The sequence below is a fragment of the Nerophis ophidion genome, unplaced genomic scaffold, assembly GCF_033978795.1.
Source record: "Nerophis ophidion isolate RoL-2023_Sa unplaced genomic scaffold, RoL_Noph_v1.0 HiC_scaffold_84, whole genome shotgun sequence".
In the NCBI taxonomy this organism is placed as follows: Eukaryota; Metazoa; Chordata; class Actinopteri; order Syngnathiformes; family Syngnathidae; genus Nerophis; species Nerophis ophidion.
The window spans coordinates 325,371-335,000 of NW_026907006.1; positions in this window are offsets into that span (position 1 = coordinate 325,371).

Here is a 9,630-nt window from a genome sequence, read left to right on the forward strand (position 1 = left end):
GAGGGTGTCGCTTCCAGAAGGCCCGCCCGCCTTGGATCGACACCCGGCTAAGAAACATGAAAAAAGTCCCTCTATTTAATGGAAGTCAGAGGGAAAAAAAGCTGGAATTTTTCTAAGTGTCAAAGTCGGGATTTTTTCTAAGTGTCAACTTTTGGAGTACCAACCCTTCCAAAACAAAGTCGGGATTTTTTCTAAGTGTCAACTTTTGGAGTACCAACCCTTCCAAAACAAAGTCGGGATTTTTTCTAAGTGTCAACTTTTGGAGTACCAACCCTTCCAAAACAAAGTCGGGATTTTTTCTAAGTGTCAACTTTTGGAGTACCAACACTTCCAAAACAAAGTCGGGATTTTTTCTAAGTGTCAACTTTTCGCGTACCAACCCTTCCAAAATAAAGTCGGGATTTTTTCTAAGTGTCAACTTTTAAAAGTCGGGATTTTTTCTAAGTGTCCACTTTTGCTGTACCATGCCCTCCAGGGTCATAGAAGCCCCAGAGTGAGACCTAAACAACCGGGCCGAGTGATGTCATTTGGGGCCCTATTTTGAGTCATTTTGTGGGATTTCGGTGACGCCGAGGAGCGAAGCAGGTGTTCCGGGAGGGGGGTGCCTGTCCATTTAAGAAGGCCGGCTTGCCGTGGATCTACACCCGGGTAGGGAATTCAAAATAGGTCCCTCTATTTGCTGGAAGTCAGCACAAAATATAGCTGTACATTTGCCCAAGGCTCTAAAGAGGGAAAGGCAACTTTAAGCCTGAAAAGGAAAGCGGGGATTTGGAGCCCTCCGGTGGACTTCCGCCGCCGCTGCACCCTTAGCTGGAAGTCAGTGCCAAAAAAAAAAAAAGAAGCTGCGAATAGTGTCCATGTGCCTGTCCCTTTAGGAAAGCCGGCTTGCCGTGGATCTCCACCCGGGTGGGGAATTCCAAATAGGTCCCTCTATTTGATGGAAGTCAGCAACAAAAAGCTGGAATTTTTCTAAGTGTCAAGGAGGGTGTCACTTCCAGAAGGCCCACCATTCTTGGATCGACACCCGGTTAAGAAAAATGAAAAAAGTCCCTCTATTTGATGGAAGTCAGCAACAAAAAGCTGGATTTTTTCTAAGTGTCAAGGAGGGTGTCGCTTCCAGAAGGCCCACCTGCCTTGGATCACCACCCGGTTAAGAAAAATGAAAAAAGTCCCTCTAGTTAATGGAAGTCAGCAACAAAAAGCTGGAATTTTTCTAAGTGTCAAGGAGGGTGTCGCTTCCAGAAGGCCCACCTGCCTTGGATCACCACCCGGTTAAGAAAAATGAAAAAAGTCCCTCTATTTGATGGAAGTCAGCAACAAAAAGCTGGATTTTTTCTAAGTGTCAAGGAGGGTGTCGCTTCCAGAAGGCCCACCTGCCTTGGATCACCACCCGGTTAAGAAAAATGAAAAAAGTCCCTCTAGTTAATGGAAGTCAGCAACAAAAAGCTGGAATTTTTCTAAGTGTCAAGGAGGGTGTCGCTTCCAGAAGGCCCACCTGCCTTGGATCGACACCCGGTTAAGAAACATGGAAAAAGTCCCTCTATTTGATGGAAGTCAGCAACAAAAAGCTGGATTTTTTCTAAGTGTCAAGGAGGGTGTCGCTTCCAGAAGGCCCACCTGCCTTGGATCACCACCCGGTTAAGAAAAATGAAAAAAGTCCCTCTAGTTAATGGAAGTCAGCAACAAAAAGCTGGAATTTTTCTAAGTGTCAAGGAGGGTGTCGCTTCCAGAAGGCCCACCTGCCTTGGATCGACACCCGGTTAAGAAAAATGAAAAAAGTCCCTCTATTTAATGGAAGTCAGCAACAAAAAGCTGGATTTTTTCTAAGTGTGAAGGAGAGGGTCGCTTCCAGAAGGCCCACCTGCCTTGGATCGACACCCGGTTAAGAAACATGGAAAAAGTCCCTCTATTTGATGGAAGTCAGCAACAAAAAGCTGGATTTTTTCTAAGTGTCAAGGAGGGTGTCGCTTCCAGAAGGCCCACCCGCCTTGGATCACCACCCGGTTAAGAAAAAAGAAAAAAGTCCCTCTACTTAATGGAAGTCAGCAACAAAAAGCTGGATTTTTTCTAAGTGTGAAGGAGGGTGTCGCTTCCAGAAGGCCCACCTGCCTTGGATCGACACCCGGTTAAGAAACATGGAAAAAGTCCCTCTATTGAATGGAAGTCAGCACAAAAAAGCTGAAAATATGACAGAGTGTGAAGGAGAGGGTCGCTTCCAGAAGGCCCACCTGCCTTGGATCGACACCCGGTTAAGAAACATGGAAAAAGTCCCTCTATTTGATGGAAGTCAGCAACAAAAAGCTGGATTTTTTCTAAGTGTCAAGGAGGGTGTCGCTTCCAGAAGGCCCACCTGCCTTGGATCGACACCCGGTTAAGAAACATGGAAAAAGTCCCTCTATTTGATGGAAGTCAGCAACAAAAAGCTGGATTTTTTCTAAGTGTAAAAGTTGGGATTTTTTCTAAGTGTCAACTTTTGGTGTACCAACCCTTCCAAAATAAAGTCGGGATTTTTTCTAAGTGTCAACTTTTGGTGTACCAACCCTTCCAAAATAAAGTCGGGATTTTTTCTAAGTGTCAACTTTTGGTGTACCAACCCTTCCAAAATAAAGTCGGGATTTTTTCTAAGTGTCAACTTTTGGTGTACCAACACTTCCAAAATAAAGTGGGGATTTTTTCTAAGTGTCAACTTATATAGTCGGGATTTTTTCTAAGTGTCAACTTATATAGTCGGGATTTTTTCCAAGTGTCAACTTATAAAGTGGGGATTTTTTTCCAAGTGTCAACCTGTAAAGTGGGGATTTTTTTTCCAAGTGTCCACTTTTGGTTCACCATGCCTTCCAGAGTCAAAGAAGCCCCCGAGTGAGACCCAAAAAACCGGACCGAGTGATGTCATTTGGGGTCCTATTTTCAGTCATTTTGTGGGATTTCGGTGACGCCGAGGAGGGAAGCAGGTGTCAAGGGACAGGGGGGTGCCTGTCCCTTTAAGAAGGCCGGCTTGCCGTGGATCTACACCCGGGTAGGGAATTCAAAACAGGTCCCTCTATTTGCTGGAAGTCAGCACAAAAAAGCTGGAAATATGACAGGGGAAAAAAAAAAAAGAAGAAGCTGCAATGATGGCAGAGTGTCCATGTGCCTGTCCCTTTAAGAAGGCCGGCTTGCCGTGGATCTCCACCCGGGTGGGGAATTCCAAATAGGTCCCTCTATTTGCTGGAAGTGCCCCCCCAAAAAGCTGTCCATTTCCCCAAGTTTTTAAGGAGGGAAAAGCCACTTTAAGCCTAAAAAGGAAAGCGGGGATTTGGAGCCCTCCGGTGGACTTCCGCCGCCGCTGCACCCTTAGAAGAAAAAGCTGCACTTATGGCAGAGTGTCCATGTGCCTGTGCCTTTAGGAAGGCCGGCTTGCCGTGGTTCTGCACCAGGGTAGGGAATTCAAAATAGGTCCCTCTATCTGCTGGAAGTCAGCACAAAAAAAAGCTGGAAATATGACAGAGTGTCAACTTTTAGTGTAATAGACCTGCGAAAGTCAAAGTCGGGATTTTTTCTAAGTGTCCACTTTTGGTGTACCAACCTTTCCAAAATAAAGTGGGGATTTTTTCTAAGTGTCCACTTTTGGTGTACCAACCTTTCCAAAATAAAGTGGGGATTTTTTCTAAGTGTCAACTTATAAAGTCGGGATTTTTTCTAAGTGTCAACTTATAAAGTGGGGATTTTTTCTAAGTGTCAACTTATAAAGTGGGGATTTTTTCCAAGTGTCAACTTATAAAGTGGGGATTTTTTCCAAGTGTCAACTTATATAGTCGGGATTTTTTTTCAAAGTGTCAACTTGTAAAGTGGGGATTTTTTCCAAGTGTCTACTTTTGGTTCACCATGCCTTCCAGAGTCAAAGAAGCCCCCGAGTGAGACCCAAAGAACCGGACCGAGTGATGTCATTTGGGGTCCTATTTTCAGTCATTTTGTGGGATTTCGGTGACGCCGAGGAGGGAAGCAGGTGTCAAGGGACAGGGGGGTGCCTGTCCCTTTAAGAAGGCCGGCTTGCCGTGGATCTACACCCGGGTAGGGAATTCAAAACAGGTCCCTCTATTTGCTGGAAGTCAGCACAAAAAAGCTGGAAATATGACAGGGGAAAAAAAAAAAAGAAGAAGCTGCAATGATGGCAGAGTGTCCATGTGCCTGTCCCTTTAAGAAGGCCGGCTTGCCGTGGATCTCCACCCGGGTGGGGAATTCCAAATAGGTCCCTCTATTTGCTGGAAGTGCCCCCCCAAAAAGCTGTCCATTTCCCCAAGTTTTTAAGGAGGGAAAAGCCACTTTAAGCCTAAAAAGGAAAGCGGGGATTTGGAGCCCTCCGGTGGACTTCCGCCGCCGCTGCACCCTTAGAAGAAAAAGCTGCACTTATGGCAGAGTGTCCATGTGCCTGTGCCTTTAGGAAGGCCGGCTTGCCGTGGTTCTGCACCAGGGTAGGGAATTCAAAATAGGTCCCTCTATCTGCTGGAAGTCAGCACAAAAAAAAGCTGGAAATATGACAGAGTGTCAACTTTTAGTGTAATAGACCTGCGAAAGTCAAAGTCGGGATTTTTTCTAAGTGTCCACTTTTGGTGTACCAACCTTTCCAAAATAAAGTGGGGATTTTTTCTAAGTGTCCACTTTATGACAGAGTGTCAACTTTTAGTGTAATAGACCTGCGAAAGTCAAAGTCGGGATTTTTTCTAAGTGTCCACTTTTGGTGTACCAACCTTTCCAAAATAAAGTGGGGATTTTTTCTAAGTGTCCACTTTTGGTGTACCAACCTTTCCAAAATAAAGTGGGGATTTTTTCTAAGTGTCAACTTATAAAGTCGGGATTTTTTCTAAGTGTCAACTTATAAAGTGGGGATTTTTTCTAAGTGTCAACTTATAAAGTGGGGATTTTTTCCAAGTGTCAACTTATAAAGTGGGGATTTTTTCCAAGTGTCAACTTATATAGTCGGGATTTTTTTTCAAAGTGTCAACTTGTAAAGTGGGGATTTTTTCCAAGTGTCTACTTTTGGTTCACCATGCCTTCCAGAGTCAAAGAAGCCCCCGAGTGAGACCCAAAGAACCGGACCGAGTGATGTCATTTGGGGTCCTATTTTCAGTCATTTTGTGGGATTTCGGTGACGCCGAGGAGGGAAGCAGGTGTCAAGGGACAGGGGGGTGCCTGTCCCTTTAAGAAGGCCGGCTTGCCGTGGATCTACACCCGGGTAGGGAATTCAAAACAGGTCCCTCTATTTGCTGGAAGTCAGCACGAAAAAAAGCTGGAAATATGACAGAGTGCCCCAAAAAAAAAAAGAAGCTGCAATGATGGCAGAGTGTCCATGTTGCTGTCCCTTTAGGAAGGCCGGCTCGCCGTGGATCTCCACCCGGGTGGGGAATTCCAAATAGGTCCCTCCATTTGCTGGAAGTGCCCCCCCAAAAAGCTGTCCATTTCCCCAAGTTTTTAAGGGAAACAAAAACCAGGGTTGGGGTTGGATGCATCACACTGTAAGTCTCGGCTGCAGCCAGAAGCAAGTATTAAAAAGGTAGACATCAACCATCATTTAAAAAGGGGAAAACAAATCCATTCATCAATAAATCATATCCAAATGTAAAAAAAGAGGCAGCTCAAAAGAGAGGGTGTGTGTCCAGCAGAAAATAGGCATGATAAACAAAGAGGGCTGGGGTTTGGAGGAGGGCAAAATGTCCCGCAGCCGGCCGCCCGAGTTCCGGGATGCCCAGCACGTCCATAACGCACCCCGCAAAGTCAAACTGGAAGTGGAGGGGAAAAAAGCTGGGAAAGAAGTTAAATGTCCTCAAAGTGTTCCAAAATCAGTCCCACGAGTCCCGCAGCTGGCCACCCGAGTCCAGGGAAGCCCGGCACCTCCGTAACAAGGCCCGCAAAGTCACACTGCAAGTGGGGGAGAAAAGCTGGCAGAGTAGCCAAAAGTCCTCAAAGTGTTCAAAAATCAGTCCCCCACCAGCCCCGCAGCTGGCCACCCGAGTCCAGGGACGCCCGGCACAGCCGTAACGCACCCCGCAAAGTCAAACTGCAAGTGGGGGAGAAAAGCTGGGGGAAAATCCAAAAGTCCTCAAAGTTTTCAAAATCCGCACCCGGGACTGAGTCCAGCAAGTCCCCCCGGTCCCAAAAATGCCATTTTTTTCAAAAAATACCCAAAAAATGCGGGGGCCGGATTTCGGAACCGGCGTACCGCTTTCGGCCCGCGTGCCCTAGATTGGAGACCGATGTCAAAAATGGACGCCGGTCGGGTATTTTTTTCCTTGGGGTCTATAGAGAGTAAATCCGGAGGAAAATTGGCCTTACGAGCAAAGGGAGGGATTTTAGGGGGCATAACGTCCAGCCGCGTGCCTCCCGGGTCCCGGGGAAGAGAAAGTCCAGAAAACTCATAAAATCATGCCCAGCATGGAGATCCACAAGTCCCGCCGCAGGCCCGAGGCTTCCCGGGTCCCGGGAATGACCAAAAGACACCCAGGAGTGGACCATCGAAAGTGGGAGGGAAATGGAGGGAAAGTCGGGAAAAAGGTCCAAAATGGGTTGAAAATCATATGATCCCACCCAGGGTAGAGTTCCACAAGTCCCGCAGCGAGCTGCACGAGCCGCAGGAACACCGGGAATGACCAAAAGGCACCCAGAAGCGAACCAGCGAAAGTGGGGGGAAAATGGAGGAAAAGGAGGAAAAAGTACCAAATTGTTTAAAAATCCTACCCAGGATGGAGTTCCACAAGTCCCGCAGCGAGCTGCACGAGCCGCAGGAACACCGGGAATGACCAAAAGGCACCCAGAAGTGAACCAGCGAAAGTGGGGGAAAAATGGAGGAAAAGGAGGAAAAAGTACCAAATTGTTTAAAAATCCTACCCAGGATGGAGTTCCACAAGCCCCGCAGCGAGCTGCACGAGCCGCAGGAACACCGGGAATGACCAAAAGGCACCCAGAAGTGAACCAGCGAAAGTGGGGGAAAAATGGAGGAAAAGGAGGAAAAAGTACCAAATTGTTTAAAAATCCTACCCAGGATGGAGTTCCACAAGTCCCGCAGCGAGCTGCACGAGCCGCAGGAACACCGGGAATGACCAAAAGGCACCCAGAAGTGAACCAGCGAAAGTGGGGGAAAAATGGAGGAAAAGGAGGAAAAAGTGCCAAATTGTTTAAAAATCCTACCCAGGATGGAGTTCCAGAAGCCCTGCAGCGAGCTGCACGAGCCGCAGGAACACCGGGAATGACCAAAAGGCACCCAGAAGTGAACCAGCGAAAGTGGGGGAAAAATGGAGGAAAAGGAGGAAAAAGTACCAAATTGTTTAAAAATCCTACCCAGGATGGAGTTCCACGAGTCCCGCAGCGAGCTGCACGAGCCGCAGGAACACCGGGAATGACCAAAAGGCACCCAGAAGTGAACCATCAAAAGTGGGGGACAATTTGAGAAAAAGTTGGAAAAAGGTCCGAAATTGATTAAAAATCCTACCCAGGATGGAGTTCCAGAAGCCCCGCAGCGAGCTGCGCGAGCCGCAGGAACACCGGGAATGACCAAAAGGCACCCAGAAGTGAACCATCAAAAGTGGGGGACAATTTGAGAAAAAGTTGGAAAAAGGTCCGAAATTGATTAAAAATCCTACCCAGGATGGAGTTCCAGAAGCCCCGCAGCGAGCTGCACGAGCCGCAGGAACACCGGGAATGACCAAAAGGCACCCAGAAGTGAACCATCAAAAGTGGGGGACAATTTGAGAAAAAGTTGGAAAAAGGTCCGAAATTGATTAAAAATCCTACCCAGGATGGAGTTCCAGAAGCCCCGCAGCGAGCTGCGCGAGCCGCAGGAACACCGGGAATGACCAAAAGGCACCCAGAAGTGAACCATCAAAAGTGGGGGACAATTTGAGAAAAAGTTGGAAAAAGGTCCGAAATTGATTAAAAATCCTACCCAGGATGGAGTTCCACAAGTCCCGCAGCGAGCTGCACGAGCCGCAGGAACACCGGGAATGACCAAAAGGCACCCAGAAGTGAACCATCAAAAGTGGGGGACAATTTGAGAAAAAGTTGGAAAAAGGTCCGAAATTGATTAAAAATCCTACCCAGGATGGAGTTCCAGAAGCCCCGCAGCGAGCTGCGCGAGCCGCAGGAACACCGGGAATGACCAAAAGGCACCCAGAAGTGAACCATCAAAAGTGGGGGACAATTTGAGAAAAAGTTGGAAAAAGGGCCGAAATTGATTAAAAATCCTACCCAGGATGGAGTTCCACAAGTCCCGCAGCGAGCTGCACGAGCCGCAGGAACACCGGGAATGACCAAAAGGCACCCAGAAGTGAACCATCAAAAGTGGGGGACAATTTGAGAAAAAGTTGGAAAAAGGTCCGAAATTGATTAAAAATCCTACCCAGGATGGAGTTCCAGAAGCCCCGCAGCGAGCTGCGCGAGCCGCAGGAACACCGGGAATGACCAAAAGGCACCCAGAAGTGAACCATCAAAAGTGGGGGACAATTTGAGAAAAAGTTGGAAAAAGGTCCGAAATTGATTAAAAATCCTACCCAGGATGGAGTTCCACAAGTCCCGCAGCGAGCTGCACGAGCCGCAGGAACACCGGGAATGACCAAAAGGCACCCAGAAGTGAACCATCAAAAGTGGGGGACAATTTGAGAAAAAGTTGGAAAAAGGTCCGAAATTGATTAAAAATCCTACCCAGGATGGAGTTCCAGAAGCCCCGCAGCGAGCTGCGCGAGCCGCAGGAACACCGGGAATGACCAAAAGGCACCCAGAAGTGAACCATCAAAAGTGGGGGACAATTTGAGAAAAAGTTGGAAAAAGGTCCGAAATTGATTAAAAATCCTACCCAGGATGGAGTTCCAGAAGCCCCGCAGCGAGCTGCGCGAGCCGCAGGAACACCGGGAATGACCAAAAGGCACCCAGAAGTGAACCATCAAAAGTGGGGGACAATTTGAGAAAAAGTTGGAAAAAGGTCCGAAATTGTTTAAAAATCCTACCCAGGATGGAGTTCCAGAAGTCCCGCAGCGAGCTGCGCGAGCTCCGGGACCCCCGGGAATGACCAAAAGATACCCAGGAGTGAACCAGCGAAAGTGGGGGACAATTTGAGAAAAAGTTGGAAAAAGGTCCGAAATTGTTTAAAAATCCTACCCAGGATGGAGTTCCAGAAGTCCCGCAGCGAGCTGCGCGAGCTCCGGGGCCCCCGGGAATGACCAAAAGATACCCAGGAGTGAACCAGCCCAAGTGGGGGACAAATGGAAGAAAAGCCGGGCCAAGTCCAAAAAAGTTGGATTTTTTGCCAAAGTGTCAACATGCGTGATTTTGTCAGAGTGTCCACTTTTGGGATTTTTTCAAAGTCCAACAACGAGAGAGGCCTGGCCTCCAGCCTGTCTAGCCTCTTCCATGAGACACTTGGAAAAAATCCCGTGCAAAAAAAGTGGATTTTTTCAAAGTCCAACAACGAGAGAGGCCTAAGTTCCAGCCTCCTTAGCCTCTTTCTTCCGTGGAGCAAAAGTTGGATTTTTTGCCTAAGTGTCAACATGCGTGATTTTGTCAGAGTGTCCACTTTTGGGATTTTTTCTAAGTCCAACAACGAGAGAGGCCTGGCCTCCAGCCTGTTTAGCCTCTTCCATGTGACACTTAGAAAAAATCCCGTGC